This window comes from Excalfactoria chinensis, chromosome 4, assembly GCF_039878825.1.
Source record: "Excalfactoria chinensis isolate bCotChi1 chromosome 4, bCotChi1.hap2, whole genome shotgun sequence".
Classification (NCBI taxonomy): Eukaryota; Metazoa; Chordata; class Aves; order Galliformes; family Phasianidae; genus Excalfactoria; species Excalfactoria chinensis.
Window position 1 is genome coordinate 64,286,356 of NC_092828.1, and position 18,663 is coordinate 64,305,018.

General features: G+C 41.8%; 1 protein-coding gene across 5 annotated transcripts in view; it reads left to right on the top strand.

Annotated features, from left to right (window-relative positions):
- The first annotated feature begins 1,809 nt into the window (after positions 1–1,809).
- The window catches only part of MARCHF1 (membrane associated ring-CH-type finger 1), a 204,377-nt gene continuing 187,523 nt past the window's right edge, over positions 1,810–18,663 (top strand). For 3 of the 5 annotated variants that reach the window (XM_072334317.1, XM_072334319.1, XM_072334316.1), the window contains exon 1: positions 1,810–1,919. The gene's annotated coding sequence lies outside the window, so the exon portion shown is untranslated. The remainder of the gene's footprint in view (positions 1,920–18,663) is intronic. The other 2 variants (XM_072334321.1, XM_072334318.1) reach the window with 2 other exon arrangements.

Below are 18,663 nucleotides of genomic sequence, written 5' to 3' on the forward strand. Positions count from 1 at the left end.
TCTAAATGCTATGATCTTGAACCCATAAAGCTACCTTGGTTAGCACAAACTCTTCCTTAATTTTACAATCTCCTTAAAACCCCATGTGTGCCAGTTTGCAAGAATGCTGAACCTTGATGTCTAAAGCAAAAATTTTCAGGTATGGTAAGTGACGAATGCAGACACCTTTTGGTTTTACTACGTTGCTCAGTTGTGCAGTTCTTGGTCTTCATAAGGAAGCAGTGTAACTGCAGTTGGAGTTGTTATTTGGTTGAGTGTACAGTGGTGGCTCACTTACACTAATTCACAGAAATCCGAAAACATTTGCAGCTCTGTTCAAGCTAGTATTTTCCCAGTGCTAACTGATCCAGTGTAGCAATTACAGCGAGCCTTTTCCACTGCAGACTCATGTTCTGCTGAGAAATCCACTGAGAGGAAATCAGTCTGTCATGTTAAATTGAGACAGTTCTTTATATGAACTTATCTCAAAGAATTATTTAGTCCACATCTTTTTTTTTTTTTTTTTTTTTTTTCCCCCAGTTAAATGCTATTGACCAAACATCGCCTTGCCTTATGCTCGTGGCTACTTCACTGTTCACTTAATAGCAGTTGACTTTGTGGATTCTGGGTATTTTTTGTCTTTTAAATTTCATGCTTCATTTAATGAAATCATGGAAGTGTCATATTAAGCTGAAATGGCACTGGAACCATGAGTTCAGTTGCCATTACCAAAGCCAAGAGATTAATCCACTTATCAGATGCAACTAGCATAGGTTTCAGGCTGCCTCTGCTCAGGGCTTCTGGATCCCAAATGAGAAGGATTTTTGGTTGTTGGCTTTTTTTTTCCTACTGATCCAGCATTTGAGAAAATCATTCAGAGAGATAACAGCAAACAATGCCTGAACACTTCCTTTGGAAGGGAGGAAATGATTGATAAGTTTTGATGCTGTGAATGGTAATGCCGAGCGGCAATAGTTAAGGCTGATGCGGCTTCGTTTTCAATTATGTTTTCAAGGTATGCATTTTCTGATATAGACTTGATTAGTTGAAGCCCACGTTAAGATATAAAGTTTGAATATGAGTGAAAATGTATCCTCATATAGCTGAAAATTAAATATTTTTAAGCTAATGCCAGCAGGTGCGGACAATTTTGAATGTTTTATTTCCTTTTCACTGTTCATCAGAAAAGGAGGTGTGTAACAAGCAGATACAACTGGTGTGTAACAAGCAGATACAACTGGTGTGTAACAAGCAGATACAACTTCAGAAAACCTGACACATTTTGATCTTTGGATGAGGTCCCAGAAAAACACCAGAGTGAGTTGAAGCTGTTGGAAGGAGCTGTCTGGGTGCGAGTCTCCCCAGAGTGCTTCTGTCATGTGAAGGCAGCTCTCAGTTCTGCCTGTCTGTGTCTTTGCCCAGAGAGCTGCGTGTGCCCCATCCCTGGAGGTGCGCAAGGCCAGGCTGGATGGGGCTGGGCAGCCTAAGCTAAATGTGTATGGGTGGGCGGCAGCATGGCAGGCGGTTGGAACTGGGTGGGCTTTGAGGTGCCTTCTACCTTAAGCCATTCTGTTGTTTTCTGTGGACTTCTTGCAGGAAGCCTGTTGTTTGTACCACTGGTTTCCACGCTGCAGCTCAGCCCGAGAATGGCTTTCTCAGCGGGAGGCTCGAGAGCACCTGGAGCTGCCCAAGGCACCGCTCCGAGCTGAGACTCTTTCCTAGCACGAGAAGCGCTGGGTCCGACCCGCTCCCCCTCGGCTCCGAGCAGGTCCCTCCCTCCGAGCACGCCCCGTTCCGAGGGTCGAGCGGCGGGCGGGGCCGCGGCAGGTGCCGGGCGGTCGGATGACGTCACGGGGCGGGGCGGGCCGGCGGCCGCTCGGCGGCGGGCCGGGGCGGACGGCGGAGCGCGGGAGGTGGTCGTGCCCGCTGGGAGGCCGCCGGTGAGTGGGCGTCTGCGGGCCGCGCCGCGTAGCTCGGGGCTTCGGAGGGCGCTCGCGGCGGGCGGCGGCGCGTTCCTATAGCCTCCACCCCGTCGGGCGGAACGGGCAGGGGCGCGGGGCTGAGGGTTCCGCCTGGCTGCTGCCCCGCGGTGCCGAGCGTCCCGCCGCGAGAGCGCTGGGAGCGACCGGGAGCACCGTCCTTTGTTCGCCGTCAGCTCTCCTGCGGCGCTGCTCCGCGTGCGTGCGGGGAGGGCAGCAGCTGCACCGCCCTGCTAAAACGGGAGAGCAAAACCTGTGAAATAGCGAAGGAAGGCGTTCGGAGTTGCGCTGCCGTCAGCGTGCCGTGCCGTAGCCAGCCCGGGTTCCTCTTCATCGTAAATTTGCCTTTACTTTCCGTGCACCCCGTGCGCTCTTCCCGCACTTCGGGGGATATCGGCGCTGGACGCCGTCTTTCCCGGCCCTCCCGTTCGCCGTGCCGGCACGCCGGCAGCCCGAGGAGAGCGGGGTGGAGGGGCCGTTCCCGAGCGCGATGTGTATCGGCTGTGTAGCACGAGGGGCAGGGCAGTGCGCTGCCTTGGATTTCCGCTTTTCTGCTTGTGCTGCGAATATCAATCGTCCCGCTGCACGTGGAGGTGCCGATAACTGTTGCAGCGTGTTTTCTCAAATCCCTCTGGTAATTACGGGAATTGATGTACATAACTGATGTATTGCCTAAGAGAAAGCTTATCTTGCGTGGCATTTGCTTTTTAATACGGAACAGCTAATGTGGACACAGCCACAGTACTTCATTAAAAAGTTGGGAGCTAATTAGCTGTTTCTTGCAGCCAGCGTTCCAGATTTTAATTAGGGTTCCTGTCTCCAAGTTTAAACTGATTAAAGCTAAGCCAAAGCCTCTTCGGTTCTTTCTGAGTGTTTGTTTAAAAACGATTGAAAAAGGAAGAAGTAATTTTCAGCTCTTTGAACTTCGTGTTGGAAAAACAAACCCTTCTGTTTGGGGACCGTCTCTGGCTGCGCTGGCCTGCGTGTTGTGTGTTTGGTGTTATGGGGAGGGAGGAAACTAATGATGGTGGCAAAGTGTGTAGCTTTGTGGCTTGCAGGACATTGCAAGTTTCAGTTGGTAAACCATCGTTTGAAAAAGAAAACTACCAAAGGCAGCACTGGGTACTTTGGAGTCGTATGGGTGCATTTCCCAGCACACAAACAAGGTGTGTGTTTGGAGATGCAATGGTGATGCTTCTAGTAATACTAAAAACTTTCCTGCCTACTAATTCCTGACCAAAAAGTTCACCCACATATAAATGAAGCTGTCATGATGATTAAATATTGCTCCCTGTTACTTCTTCATTCATCTGATGCATGTACTTATGTCTATTCTGTTGAAGAGTCGTTATTTGCTCCAGATTGTTTTTTAAGAACATCCCTATATGGCTCATTCATGAGTACCCTGCTATGTTTTTAACAACTTTTCTACCCCTTTGAGGTGTTTGAAGGACTTGCACATTGGTAATTCCTGAGGGAGCTGTTATGCTGATGAAGCTTGCGTAGCTGGTTTATTCTGAATATTTCAGTTCTCTTGATATCTTCATGGGAAGAGCTTAGTATGTCTTTTTCACACTATCTCCTGTGATGATGCTTTGCAGTGGGTGTGTTAAAACATTTCAATATATATATGTTTGGAAATTGCATGCTAAGTGATTGAGGTTCTGACGTGCTTCTAAGGTGCACAGATGGGTCAAGCAACAAGTGCCTTCAGCTCTTCTCTATGGGACAGCTGAGCTCAACTCTGTGAGCTTGCACCACATTTGTGTTCAACCCAGTCAGCTAAGTAATATTAATCTGATGATAGAAATCGCTCCTCACTTCTAGCATTTAAATTATTTTATTATTGTTATTTAGTAGTGACTGACTTTTGTGCTTTATTTTGAATACCTGTGCAGAACCCCCTATGAGGACAGACAGAGAAAGCTGGGGCTCTTCAGCCTGGGGAAGAGGAGGCTCTGGGGGACCTTATAGCAGCCTTACAGTACCTGAAGGGAGCTAACAGGAAAGCTGGGGAGGGACTTTTTAGAAGGGAATGTAGTGACAGGACGAGGAGAAATGGCTTTGAACTGGAAGAGAGTAGATTTAGACTAGATATTGGGAAGAAATTCTTTCCTGTGAGGGTGGTGAAACACTGGAGCAGGTTGCCCAGTGAGAATGGGGATGTCCCCTCCCTGGAGGCATTCAGTGCCAGGCTGGATAGGGCTCTGAGCAGCCTGATCTAGTGAGAGGTGTTCCTGCCTATAGAAAGGGGTTGGAACTAGGTGATCGTAAAGGGCCCTTACAACACAAACTACTCTATCATTCTAATTTGGCACTGCAAGGTATTGACAATCAAGGTGTTTGGATGCTGTGGTGTAGACATCATTAGCTGGTAAATCCAGGTACGTGATATAGGAACAAAATTGCCGAAATGAGCATTACTACACTTCCACTGTGTAGAGCAGGGGAACTGGATGTTTCTATAGCACGCCCAGTCTTACAAGATTGGTCAAGCCAGGAGCTGCTTCATATGCTTTTGTTTTAGCAAGCTCTGGATATCTGTCTGTGCTCTTGGTTGTTTATTCCTTTTCTAGCTGTTGCTGGCTGCCATGGCCATGTTGCTACCAAGTGCCCCTCTTCTATTTTTGTTGCTTTTTGGTTTACTACCTTAGCACTTCATGGTTTTCAAGTTGGATTTTTTTTTTGTTTGGTGTCCATATGTATATTATTAATTCTTTCATCCAGTAGATTCACTGTCATGTAGTGTATGTGGCAATGAAATTATGTGCCTTTATAGTAATATCCCTAAACAGAGAAACACCTTATGTGAAATTAAAACCTGAATAAGCTTGTTTTCTACTAGCAGCACGAATTCAAATAATGAGTTAATAGAGGAACTTAAATCTTTTATGGGATGAGAATAACCTGGTTAATTACCAGAGTTAATGAGGTGTGATCCTTTGAAATGAGTAGAGTGATCACAGGCCAAGAAAAAAAATCAACAACTAAAAAAACAGCAGCAAAAAAAACCCCAACTCCTCAACTGGAGAGTATTTTTCCAAATCATTGGCAATTGAAAAATTGATTTTCTTCCAGGCAGATGTGAGGTGTTATAGCAGTTCTCATCACATTCTTTGTAAAAGAATAAAATGCCTGTTAAAGAGCAGACTGTGTGATACAAGCAATCAAACCAATGTGAAACGGTCAAAATAAGTAACTTGTTTTGTGTAGCTGTCCTGTTGGCTCAGTGTCTTTTCTTCCAAAGTCGCTGGCAACCAGACAATCACTGAAATGTGGATCTCATTAGTTGGAGTGCTGTTATTTGCAAGGAGAAGGGAGTTTGATAATTCTGCACACTCCATATTGTTCTACACCTCCCCAGAGTATTTCTGTGCTACTCATAAATTCATCCAGCTTGTCCTGCTAAATGACCAAGGCATGCAAGGGAATTTAAGGTGATTGCTCTGTACCATGATACTGTACTGGATACAAGTGTGCAAATTAGATCCTGTGCTGTCAGTGTGAGGCTGAGGGATTCGTCGGTGTCAAGCAATGGAAGAGTATAAGGTTAACTTAAGAGGAGATGACTAGTGAAAAACAAATTTCTGATTTCCTAGTGGATATGATGCTATATTTATAGCTCTTTTATAGTCTTAGAAAACTAATGTGGTGGAGTTTCTTGTTTGTTTTGTGTTTTTTTACATGAGGAGTATAGTATTTAAGGTGTTGAGAGTGTTTCTGGTAGCTGATTATAGAATCATAGAACGGCCTTGATTGAAATGGACCACAATGATCATCTAGTTTCAACCTCCCTGCTATGTACATGGTCACCAACCATCAGACCAGGCTGCCCAGAGCCACATGCAATCTGGCCTTGAATGCCTCTAGGGATGGGGCATCCACAGGCTCCTTGGGCAGCCTGTTCCTGTGCAGTTCCAGTTCCCTCTGTGTGAGAAAATGCCTTCTAAAATCTAACCTAAATCTCCCCCATCTCAGTTTAAAAATACCCCCCCTTGTCCTATCACTATCCCTCCCTTATAAACAGCTGTTCTCCCTCCTGTTTAAACACTCCCTTCAGGTACTTTAAGGACACAATGAGGTCTCCCCAGAACCTTCTCTTTTCCAAGCTAAACAAGCCCAGTTCCCTCAACCTTTCTTCATAGGAGAGGTGCTCCAGCCCTCTGGAGTGCCTCTCCTCAGGACCCATCCAAGAGCTCTGCATCCTTCTTGTGCTGTGGACCCCAGGCCTGGATGCAGTACTCCTGACGGGGTCTCACAAGAGCTGAGTAGAGGGGGACAATCACCTTCCTCTCCCTGCTGGCCACTCCTCTTTTAATGCAGTGTATGAAGAGTTCTGCAGTTCCTGCCTGAGTGATGTCCCATGGGCTTTGCTTGTCTGCTGGAGATGTCTTCACAAGCATGCAATCTGGAACAGGTCTGTGGCTTCCCAGGGTCTGTGAGAGTGCCTGCTCTGGGATATACTGTGAGATGAAGCACCACAGGAAGCCTTTGCTGCTCTCTGGTACTGACTGGGGTAGCCTGGAGTGTACTGTCAGGAGCCTGCTGGCTGTGCCATGTGCTTGGGTTGTGCCTACACAGGCAGCTCTGAAAATATGGTGAGGGCCAGTGGTTCTGTCTGAACTCAGGGAACTGTTAATGGTGAGAAGTAGTTGATTTTGAGGATGGGGGAAAGGATGGTCAGGGACTGTAGCATGAACAAAAGGTTCAAATAGGAAATATTGATTAATACATTGAGTCATCTGTAACACTGATGTAGCCTGACCCAAGGTAGATGGATGCCTGACCTCAGGGACAAAATATTGGCATGAGATCAAGTAGCAATAAAGTAAGGACAACAAACACTGCTGGAGCTGTCCTCTGGCAGAGGGATGGTGTACATATGTTGTGTGGTTAGAATTTTAAGGCAGAGAGTGAGCTCAGTTTAAGGCACTGTAGGACTTGATAACTGATAAAAGTAGTACTGGAAAATAATCTTGCTCATGGAGAGTAGCATAAATCCCGGTGTGTTGCTAGAAGTGATTGGCTAGCTGCCTTTTGCATAGCAAATGAATGGAGGTGAACTCCAGCTCTCTAGCTATCAGGCCCAGCTGAGTGCAGTGAGCTCTGTTGTTCAGCTGTTCGAGGACCTTGTTGCCATCGCTCAGAATAAGAACAAGTCTTGTGCAAGAGTAGGCTGTGGAGTGAGTCCTCTTTGTTAGCAGGACGTGATGTGTAGCAGAACTGAATCTGATAATGCTGTCCTGATTTTGGGCTCTCTTGGGAAGGGGTTGGGTATGGTCCCCATGGGAAGACCTGTCATGCATGCTTCAGCAATCTCAATATGTCAAACTCACATCAGGCTGTGTGACCAGATGTCTGTCCTTGCAGTGTGATCCATTTACACAAGCAGAGTCCTGTCCCAGCTGCTGACTGGCAATGTGCTGTTTCACTTCTTTACTGTTTCAGAGCAAAGCAAGTCTTAATGTTTTTTCTTGTTGTTGTTTTGGAGATAAACCAAAAGTGTGGATCCTGGGTACCAAACCCTTTGAAGTATGTATGTTGTCTTCTTGCAGTGCTGTGGTCTCCTCTTTAAAGCCCTTCTACTAGATGCAGCCAAACACAGGTCGGGCAATGTGAATTAATTGTTTCTCTGGGGAGTGATGATAATTTCAGTGAAGTGCAGAAAATTCCTCTACATAATAATAGCTTCAAATTGTCCTCCTCTGTACTAGCTCTACATATGGCTAAACAGTAGTATAAGGGTCAGCTGATGGTTATGGGTTTTTGTGGGGATGTGCTTTACTACAAGGCCGGTAACGATTTTCAGTTCTCTAATGTTATCTTGAAAATGCATTTGTCTTGTGTAGTACTCTTTTAAAATCATATAGGCTAGTAAATGTCCTAACAGAAAAAATGTGATAGTGAATTTGCTAAAAAGCCAAATTAATCTCATCTCTGCTTACCCCTCGAATGCTGGTCTTCCCAGTCAGATAGATTCAGTATTCTGTGGAGCTGGAAGGGAGCGGCTGACTGTTCGTATAAGGCAGAATGCTTCAAAAATTGAAAAGCTCTCTGATAAACTCCTGCTAAAGAACTTAGTTTTGCAACCACATGGAGATTTACTAAGGCTGTAGCTTGAGGTAGTACAAAGCCTGGGAATTGAATTTGTGGAAAGAGAAGTGTGTGAAAGTGGTCTCCTTTCTGCAGCCACACACAGGGAAAGAGGGAATAGAGAAATAGTTAATCGTAGGATATTTTCTTAGTGGGTTTGTTACATGTGCGGTCTCTCTCTCTTTATGACAAACTCTGTTTTCTGAATTTTTTGACTCTTTTGAACTACGTTTGTAGTAATAGTCTGTAGATTTTATTCTGTCCTCCTATGAAAAAAAATTGACTACAAACCCTGTTCACTCAGTAAGTGTTTGAAAATAACCATGTTTTATTTAAGTGCGGAGAAGAGTGCCTCAATTGTATGTGTTTCTCTTTGAAGAAGAGCAAAAGGTGACGCTACAGAGAATGAATTTTGGCAAGCAGGAAGAAAGCTGAAGAGAAATGACAGACTGTATAAGGGGCAGTTTTTATCCCTGCTGAAAAGGATGTTGAAGAATTTAGAGGAAATGATAAAAAGAATTTCTTGAAGAGGAAGATGAATGTAAGATTATAGAAAATGGAGAAAGGCCTAAGCAAGCTTGAGGAAAACAAACCTTCAAAAACTGAGGTGGGGGTAGAGTGGGAGTGAAAAGGAGGGGAGGAAATATCTGTGATAAGAGAAAACTGATATGAAGTGGGTGAAATGATCTGAGTGGGTAATAGTGGAAAAAGAACAGAATTGAGTTATAGAATGAAAGATGATGATCATTGTATATGGAATGGAAGAAGAAAATCTCATTTTAAGTATGCGTTACGTTCAACTTTTCAGAAGCCTTTTCTTTGCTTGTGCTAGGCGTAAATGCCAAATTGGAGCCAGGAGCTGGAAAGAGACGAGGCAGCCACAGCTGTGGACATGCATGTCCCTGTTCCTCCTCTATTTTCTCACAATTACTCCTCCCCAAATAATGTAAAACCACTCCTTTCATTCCTTTTGTATCCCACAGTAACCCCTGTACAATTCCCAAATGCTCTTCCCTTTCATCTTATAACTTGTCCTGTACCCCTCAGTCCAGAAGTTGCTCTGACACTTGCTTATCCTACTTGGTTTTGCTTCTGGGAGGGGTCTGGATAGGATGTCCCCCCTCCTTTCCCAGCCTTTTCTTTGGGTTCTTTCCCATCTCTGCACTCTGCTGGCCTTGTGAAGGCAGGCTTTTGGTAGGCCTGGGAGGAGCTGGGCAGGATCTTGTTTACGCTTCCCTCCTGCCAGTGTGCTCTCTGTGCTCTTTTGCCAGGCTGCAGATGAACTTCTTTCAATATAACTTAATGCTATACAACCATCTTCATGTTCATTTTCTATGGTTACTTCGAAGAACAAGCTTGTGATGAAACTACTTTGTTAAATAATATATAGGAGAGAAGTTTTGAAGCGATATAGCAGGTGCCTGCTGCCTCGTCTGGATTTATGCTGTGGCATACAATATGTATTGTATGACCTGCTGAGCTTGATGAAATTAGATTTATATTTTAAATGTGAAAGGTGTTATTTCTCAACTAAAAGTCTAGTCAGTAGCAATAAGTTGCAATGCATGTTAAGATCTACCTAAAACATCTGTGAGGAGTCCAGGTAATGATGATATACATGAAACAAAACCTGAAGGATTGATTATGGCTGCCTGCAGCAAAGTTGTTGTCAATGGAATGACATGCAGTTTTTCTTCTTCAGGATTGCTATAAATGTGTCTTTATGCATCTTGGTAAGAACTTAGACTACTTTTAAGAGCTGTAACCATTGTAATCCTTTATAAACTGTGTTCAAATGGTATACGTGCTTGGCAGAGCTGTCATTAAGATACACTTCAAGATGGAAAAATGATCATGTTCATCATCACAGCTGGGTTTTCCAGTGTCTTAGAACTGAAGATAGCCTGCACAGTTCAACTGTTGGGCTGGATTAAAGAGTACAGACTTCATCTGGTATGTTTCCAAGAAATGAACGAACTATTGGAAGGCTGCAGTGGAGATGAGGAAGCATTAAAAGTTGGTTTGCTTAAAAACTCATGTACGGTGATTTTTCACCAAGTGATTACAGCTCAACAGTATGGTGCAAAGAGGTATAGAAATAGTCAAGGTAGAGACTGAGTACAGATCTGCAGGAAAGTAGAGGTCTTGCTATTTAGAAGTTAACAGTGCATTATATTATCTCTGAGAAAGGGGGAAAATTAATCTGGTCAACTGCATGATTATGAGTCTGACCTTAATGTTATTCAAGTTCTTAAACTAGGCAATGAATAGTTCTATACATAAGGGTAAAGGGAAAGTAGAAGAAGGTACTGTGAATTTACCAAAGAAAAGTTGTGCTCAACTAATGGGATGTGGCTGATTGAAGGCCCCTTTGCCTCAGCTGTGATTATATAGCGGTTTATGTAGCTGTACTTAAATATACTCTCAACCTTTTTGATACATCATGTTGTTAGGTGGGAGCTTGGCTTCTTGGGATAAAAGGGAAAGTTGAGAGGAGGTATGTGCGCTCTGTAAATGTGTGGAGATGGAGACAAGGAAAGAGTTACGTAAGACATTACTAATGGGAGGGAGCAAAGGAATGTACAGACTGAATAAATTTACACTAGAAGTCAGAATAGGGTTTCTAATTTACCAAACAGCGTTTTAGGTGTAGTAGTGGATTTCAAAACATCTCGTACTGCATTAAAGTAGAGCCCAGGAAATTTAAGAATTTTCCTTTGTGAAGGTGATGAAATGCCTGTCAGAGCAAGGAACTAAATTTGTGGAGCAAGGCAACTCTTTTCTGTATTATTTTTCTAAAATGAAATTCACTTGACGTGAATGTGTCAATATAAAGAAAGCAGAATTGAAGTCTGTGGTCCAAAGATGAGTACGTTTGACAGCACGTCTGGCTCTTTCTCTCTGGTATAGAGAGAATGGAAGTGATATGAAGAGAATTTTTGCAAACAGAAACAGCGTTTCCAAAACAACAAAGCAAAAGCAATTTGGAGGTAACAGGATTTTCTACTGAAAGGCAATGGAGATGAAACCTGTGGAAATATGAAATTGATATAAAAAGCTAGAAACTGGCTAAATATTCTAAAACAGATTGTGGAAAAACTTCTGAAATAGTTGAAAAAAGAACCTTGTATAGTCTAATGTGATAAATCATGCATGCTCTACTTTTACCCTAATAATCTGTTTACAGTTACATTTCTTTGATATAGGACGCTGGTCACTGTTACCTGTGCCTTTTTCTAGGTATTAGATGCACAGTGTGATGTGTATCAGTCTTTTGAGCAGAAATTGTTGCTGTTTTCAGCAAGGTTAGAGAACTGAGCTGGGAGAAGAAGATAAATTGTTGGAAAGTTACGTGCACCAATGCTTTAAGATGGCGCCTTGAAACAAAATAGTTTTGTTCTTGCGCAATGAATGTGCTTCTCCCCTTGCTAAGGAGACTTATCCATTTGTGTAAGACAGTAGACAATGAAAACCACCTGTTCTTGTACTGTGAAGTCTTAGACTTCATTAGCTAAAACCACTCTAATTTTTCATGACTGAGGCAAAGCAGGACTCTGAAACTGTGGATGTGAGTCACTTGAGCTGTGGGAGATCAGGGGTGTGCTCAGCTTTGCTGGGATGGGATCCAGAGTCCCAGCTAGAAAAGTGAGATGTACTTGAAAAGAAAGTACAAGATGTCTGGGCATGATTCAGATGAAGGGAAGTGACAAGGAGGTGGTTCAGCAGAGTGTAGGCTCAGCAACACCTGTACCATTTGAGTGGGGGAGGCAAGTGTACCTGTTTGCTGTTGGCATGGATGAACTGTCCCATTGATCTGGGCAGTTGATGGCACAGGTAGTGGCACCTTGGCACTTGGAATAGCGCAATAAACCTCTGCTGCTCTGCAGGTTTTTGAATGCCTTTGAGTATGCATTGCAACTGTGCTGAGCTTTCTTCCCCTTCTCTCCGCAGAAGTATTGCATGAGATTCTGATGTGCTGGGGATAAATCAGAGTTTTAGACATTTTTATCAGTAGAGCTCTAGCCTTATTTTATTGTGCATGGTGAATGAGCAGGGATTACTAGGGGAGAAATGTAGTTTGTAGGTAGCTAAGCATTGCTTAGGAGATAGGGCTTATATCCTTTCTGCTCACGTAGGTCCTGTTTAATGTTGCTCAGAGTATATGCAGATGTCTTTTAACTGTATATTCTTCTCATTTTCTGGATGCCCAATGAAGAAGTCAAGATTTAATCATTAGAAGATAAAGAATTAGATGCTTGCAATGAAGTTGAAGGAATGCTTGTTTGCTGTAGGCACAGTGATAGCTCTGCCTATTAGTATCTGGTGATTTCTGAGCCAGGTGTCATATCTGTGTATTAAAGTAACCCTCAGTATTCTTTAGGAGATTGTGTTATGAAGGATGGCTTTTGGTTCAGTAAAGGTAATGTAAAGAAGAATTCTATTCTTACTTTTAATACTTTAGCCTCAGACTTGTCTTCTCATACTGACATGGAGTAGTGTGAAACTGACTCCAGTTCCCCTTCTGCTTTACTTTGTAGTAGCTGTGGCCTTTGGAAGACCTTTGCAGCTGTGTGAGCTTCATTTTTATTCTCTTGATACAGCTGGAAAGTTCTCCATGCCTCAGTGCTGTATTGGGTATGCAGTTTCATGGTAGTACTTCACATATTCTATTGCCTGATTTCTTGTGCAACCATTGCAGATCCTGCTGCATTACTTAAAAATGCAGAGTGAGGATGTAATGAATTACTGGAAGTAGGCAACAAAGTAGCCTATCTTTTTTTTTTTTTTTGAAATACATTATTTTTCCATTTCACTTGTAATTGAATAAGAATTGAAGCCCATTTTTGGATCTCTAAATTACAGTGATTCTCCCGCTCCCGAAGCGTCAAAAACTTTGTTACTGCAAGGCCAATAAATGACGTTCTTTGTGAATGAACTAGCTAGAATTGCAACAGAAAGTTTTGTTTTGTGAATAATAGGAGAGTTTCTTAATTTCCTCAAATAATTTATCAGATATCTCACAACATGGTAATTAAAAATCTCAGAGGGAAAGGTTTCCTTTCCTCAATGCTATAAACATAAAGGAAAAATAGTAATAAGGATTCTGTTTAGAGTATAATAAATATCCAGTACATTATTTGCACCCTAGATCCCTTTATGTCTCTTGCAAAGGTGAGAGATGCCAGCATTGATGGAGACTCTAGGTAGTGTTTAACTGCCTATAAGAGGAACTGTTAACCTGAATGGTCCCTCAGCTTTATAGGAATAAAAAATGGCATAAAATAAATAATTGGATGAGATTACAGGAATGAGGACAAAAAGATAATATCTACTTATTTGCCTAGGCTGTAAACTGATAAGATTAAAGAAGATGCATCTTCCCCAGATGAGCACATTTAACTTAAATTTCACGATCTTATTTCCCTTTCATATTAAAACAAACAATTAAAATTATCCTACCATCATTTATCCTTTTATTTTTCCTTGGTAAGATAATTCCTGTAGCCTATGTTGCATAAGATAGTGCTAAGCAGTGCTTACTATAGGCTGGGAAGTCTAATAAAATATTTATACCAATATTTAATTACAGGACATAACTTTTAAGATTTAACGGACCACCTGCTCAGCATCTCCAATAGAGCAATTCTGTTTTCACAGATCAGTGTTGTTATTCATGGCCAAGGAAACACCCTGGGTAGAAATCCCAAAAACCTGTTTGCTCATCCAGTTAATTCTGCTCAGCCTCTAAAAAAGAATTCCTTGAGAAATCATCAGGCTTCCCCAGGAAAAAGAAGCATGGGGGTGGGGAGTAGAAGGGAAATGAGGAGAGTGTTCAAGAGAAGCATTTCAGCTTAGAATCCTAGAGCATTTGCTCTTAACACAGTCAACTCAAGGTCGAACCTGTAACAGCTCTGCCTTATTCTAATTGCCGGCTAGTTTAACACAGGAGTTTTTCACCTGGTATTCAGAGCTGTCTGTGCTTAGCTGTTATATCAAAAGCAAGATGATGCTCAGTTGGTGTGACTGAATCCAGCTTGCTGGCACTGTTTCATGAGCCTTATTAGTGGCAACACAGTGCTCATCCTGGATTTTCATGTTTTTGTGCGCTGAGGTGGCATGTGTTAAACTGAAGGGGAAAGCAGAGAAAGTTAGCACTCCTGTATCATCAGCCCACATAATTCTTTCTGTGAGACTGCAGAGATTAGGTTTTTTTGCTGTTAGTGGGATGTGCAGATGCTTAAATGTTGAGTATAGAGGCTCTTTGGGCTTCTATCTCCGTATTCCAGAATCAGGAATTCATACGCGCATTTGTGTTTGTATCTTCTTTGTACATTGTGGGACATTGCTGGGTGTCAGGAACCTGTATTTGTTATGCTACTGTGATTTAAGTTACACATGGTCCTATTTAATTAATCCTGGAACTTAATCCCATGCTAACATGCAGTTGTTGAAAAGTAAATGCTTTAGTATTTAGTCTCTGGAGTTGGAAAAGGAAACTGCCTTCTCCAGTGCTCTCTCTCCCCTGAACCTTGAGCAAAGGTCAGTTTAACCCGTTATATTTATTCATTTATTTTTCCTCCAGGATTAATATCACACACATGCTGTTGTAAATAACTTAATACAAGATGCATAGAATGCTATTTGTTGACATCTGTTGGTGGCTCTATAGGTGTACACTGCTGTGTTTTTATTGGAGAATAACATAATAAAAGGCAAAGAAGGCAGTAAGGGAAGCTTTCAGGTTCTGCAGCTCTCAGTGTCAGCAAAATAACTGATCTGCATAGCAGATTCTGGTGAAGTTTTTTTGAGGTTGCTTTTGTTCCTTCTTGTAGACAGTCAATATTCTGTAGAAAGACAATTTCAAGAAAAGCTGTTTTCAAAAAAATCATTAATTGGCCGCCATGCTTCTAATATGCTTGTGAATTCCAGCAGTTTTTTAGCCCCGACTCTTTGCAAACCTGGGAGAATATATTCAGGTTGCTTTTTTTTTTTTTTTTTTTTTTTTTTTTCTTCTTCTTCTTCTTTTCTTTGGTCATTTGATGCCATTCCCTGAAACTTTATAGTTGTGGTTGCAGATATCTTTAGCTCTGAAACTTAACAATATTGCTAAATACAGTGGGCAGCAGTTCTTTACTTCCAGGCTCGCAGAGCTGGAATGGCTCTAATTGCTGTCCATTTAAGAGTACTTGAAGCAAATGTCACCTGTTATGACAAGAAATATCACTGCCTTAACTGCTGGGATTTTTCTTCTAACTATAGAAATCCAGGAGCAGACAAGCATATCAAAATAATTTTTACTGTATCTGTTCCAGTAAGTACTCAGTCTGAAATAAATAGATAGATGCATCTTTCAAGTATAGCATCAGATAGTGATTAAGTGCAACATTTTGTCTTGCAGGGGTTTGAGATACTTGTTAGACACGGTTGTTGCACTACCATTTTTTGCATTTTAAAATTGTTTTCATCTTTCTTCAGCCTGTGACAGTGGCATGGCCTATCCTCCATAATTGTGTCTTGAACAAGATGAGATTCTCCAGGTTATGCAGTGAATGCCGCTTCAGCGGCGTTCACACAATGGATACCTATCTGTAGGTTCTTCTGCCCAAACAGGCAACGAGGAGAGGACTGTAGAGGAGTTCCACAACTGGAAAGAGTCTGAAGAGTTAATTTACCAAATACACACCATTGACTAATTAACAAACTGTAGATGTGGAATTAGGAGCCTAGAATTTGCGAATTTGTATCTGAACTGCTACAAGTCACTTCTGTTGTGAACATGGAAAAATGATGATTTATTTTCCTGTAAAATGAAAGGAATTGTTCTCAAATAGATCTTGAAAGCTTGATCCTTTTTTTCACAGATAAGGAATATAATGTTATCCACCTTTTAGGTCCATGTTTTGTATGCTGAAGCAACCAAGAAGACGATTTCCACTATTTTAGTATGTTGGTAGTTGCCACCATATAGTTACCCCTAACTGTTATATAGCTACTTTGTTAGTACCACATACAGTAGTAACTATATGATAGTAGCTACCACTGGGGAAAGACATCTGTCATACTCTGCAGGAGGGTGGAAATCTTGGTTCGTACTAGAAATTTGCTTCTCTCTGTGAACAATTGTAGCATCCTCACTAGACAGATATACCAAGTTTTACTCAGCTTTGAGAGTGGACAGACAGGGACAAGCTCCCACAGCTTGCAGGACATGAACTGAATATTCATTGTTGTAAACTTAAAACTGAAAAAGTGAATGTGCTGCCACAGCTCTCATTACCACAATGTCAAGATTTCAAGTTGAAACAACTTGCTTCTCATTTTTGGCATAGCATCCTAAATGTTGGGAATCAAGCCATTTTCTCCAGCGTTAAGTCAGCATTTTAAGCTTAGAGTTTGTATTTTTCCTGTTACAAATGTTATAGGATTGCAGAATTGGCAGGTACTGCAAGTACTCCAAAATTACAAATAGAGGCCTTTTCAGCTAGCAAAAGGTTTGACAATTGTATGACTTTCTGCCAGGCATCATTGCTAGCATCCAATTAAGGAAGTTTCTGTGACAAGAATGCCCTGTATCGTTTTTTATATGGGTTGGAAATCACTTTTTTGACACCACACCTTGTAAAGAAAGCAGAAACTAATGGTTAGTTCAGAGCTTTGTTGGAGAGTCTAGTTTGAACTGTTGGTCTAGTTGCCTTTCTCAGTATCGCTGCTTGTTTACTTAATGGGCGACCTAAAAATGGATTTAAAATTCAGTGTGACTTACTAATTTCTACTGCTAACTTGGTTCTCTGTTGTAAAAGTTTTCATAATTAATAATAATAAAACGATTTTGGCTCAGAAGGAATCCGTCTCCTTCAATCATAAGTTTGTTTTTCCGGTTTTATAAGTTTATGTACTAAATCATAAGTTTTTTTTAAGAACGTGAGTTCTCAGAGTAGAGGTGTTAAACATGAGGCTTGATAGCTGTTGAAAGTATGTGCAGTTGATAAATTGTCCCATATATCTACAGCTGTATGGAACCTTTGGGCAGAAGGACTTGGACACCAGCTCAGAGAAAAGTAGGGACAATCATGTGAAACTGACCGTACTGAGCCTCTTAGCATTGTTATTCATTTCTTGAGGCAAATACAGTTTTTAGCTAGTTTGGTGGTAGAGGTTAATTCCTCTTTGTTAAGCTGGATGTTGGATAGGGTTTGCTGTGCTACTTCTATGTTTCCACTGAAATGCTTTTTAAGCTGATAGCTTTGTAACTCTGAAATTCTGAAACGTGTCTTCAAATAATACTTATTGATACTGTTCACATATTTAGTTATAGTAAAAATGTTTTAGGGGGTTTTTAAGTCCTCTTGGCAATTTCCATTGGGTAGTGCATTCTTACAGTTCATGCAGAATTTCTGCAGTCAGTTGATTCAACCTACACTTAACTTTAAAAAGTCAGTTCAGTTGTTGAGGAAGACTTGATACTCAGAGCTGGAAACCAAACTCTTTCATTACCCATGGGACATAGCGATGCACCTACAATCTCCTTCAAGCAGCTCCAAAAGCACCTCAGTGCTTTTGGGATTGAGCTGCATGCGTTGGGATCTTAATTTTTGGTAGTCAACAGATTTTGATTTCTTTAATGAGATTTCTAAGGAATTTGTGCCATTTGTGATGGCTGGACTTTCTTTAGTAAACCCTTTTTAGAGATTTGTTAAAGGGTTGACGTGAATGATGTAGTAATGGAGGAGTGCGTTTGAGTATTAGCAGCAGCAGAAGGGTTAAATGAAAGACCTGTTTCACTGATGAAGAACAATGCTCCAGGATACCATTCCCAGTGGTAAAACTGAGAGATGTGTTAGTTATGTCAAGACAAGAAGACTTGTGCTCAGACTAGACTGCTGGGCAGATGACTCACCAGGGGAAGCTTGTCATGTATAGTGTTTCTTTTTCTGCTAACCCAAGAGCAGGATAGACTATATACAGTATAATTTCAAAATGAGGAAAAACAGAGGGGTAGTGGCTTGGCTTAAGATTTATGGAGACCGAAGTAAGTAGGATTGTGAGGGAGATGACTAGCATGTAACAGCTGCTTGTTCTTAATCACAACAAAAGAGCTGTCCAAACACCAATTTGGTGTTGCCAGTCAAGAAGTGCAGAAATACAGTGCAGACTTGAGAGCTGAGCCTGTTGACCTCTTTGTCACATAGGTGATTTTGGTCAGACAACCTGAGCGTATTCCACTTGTGTGCGTATATGTGAGGCTGTAAGCAGATAAGTAGGATATTTGTAAATATGCGTCCTCCCATTTCATAAGAGCTAGCAAAAGGTTCTCTTACAGTAACTTTCCCTGCACTAATACTATCTTGTTTCACATGGAAATCAAGCTGTTGGTCATCCCCAGATGGGAGCAGCTTGCAGTTTCCATGACAACCTAGGAACTGTCAGTAGGATTAGGTGTTGCCAGAGGGAGAAATGGGCTAAGCTAGTTTAGAGTTTTGGAAAGTCTTGTGGGACAAGAGAATTCTAAAATGTAAGCAGTAGACGAAAAACAGGTTGGAGGGGAAGGAGAAAGACAGGATAGAACATTTGCTACTGAGTATCCTCCTAGGCATTTTGTGTTTAGTATCAG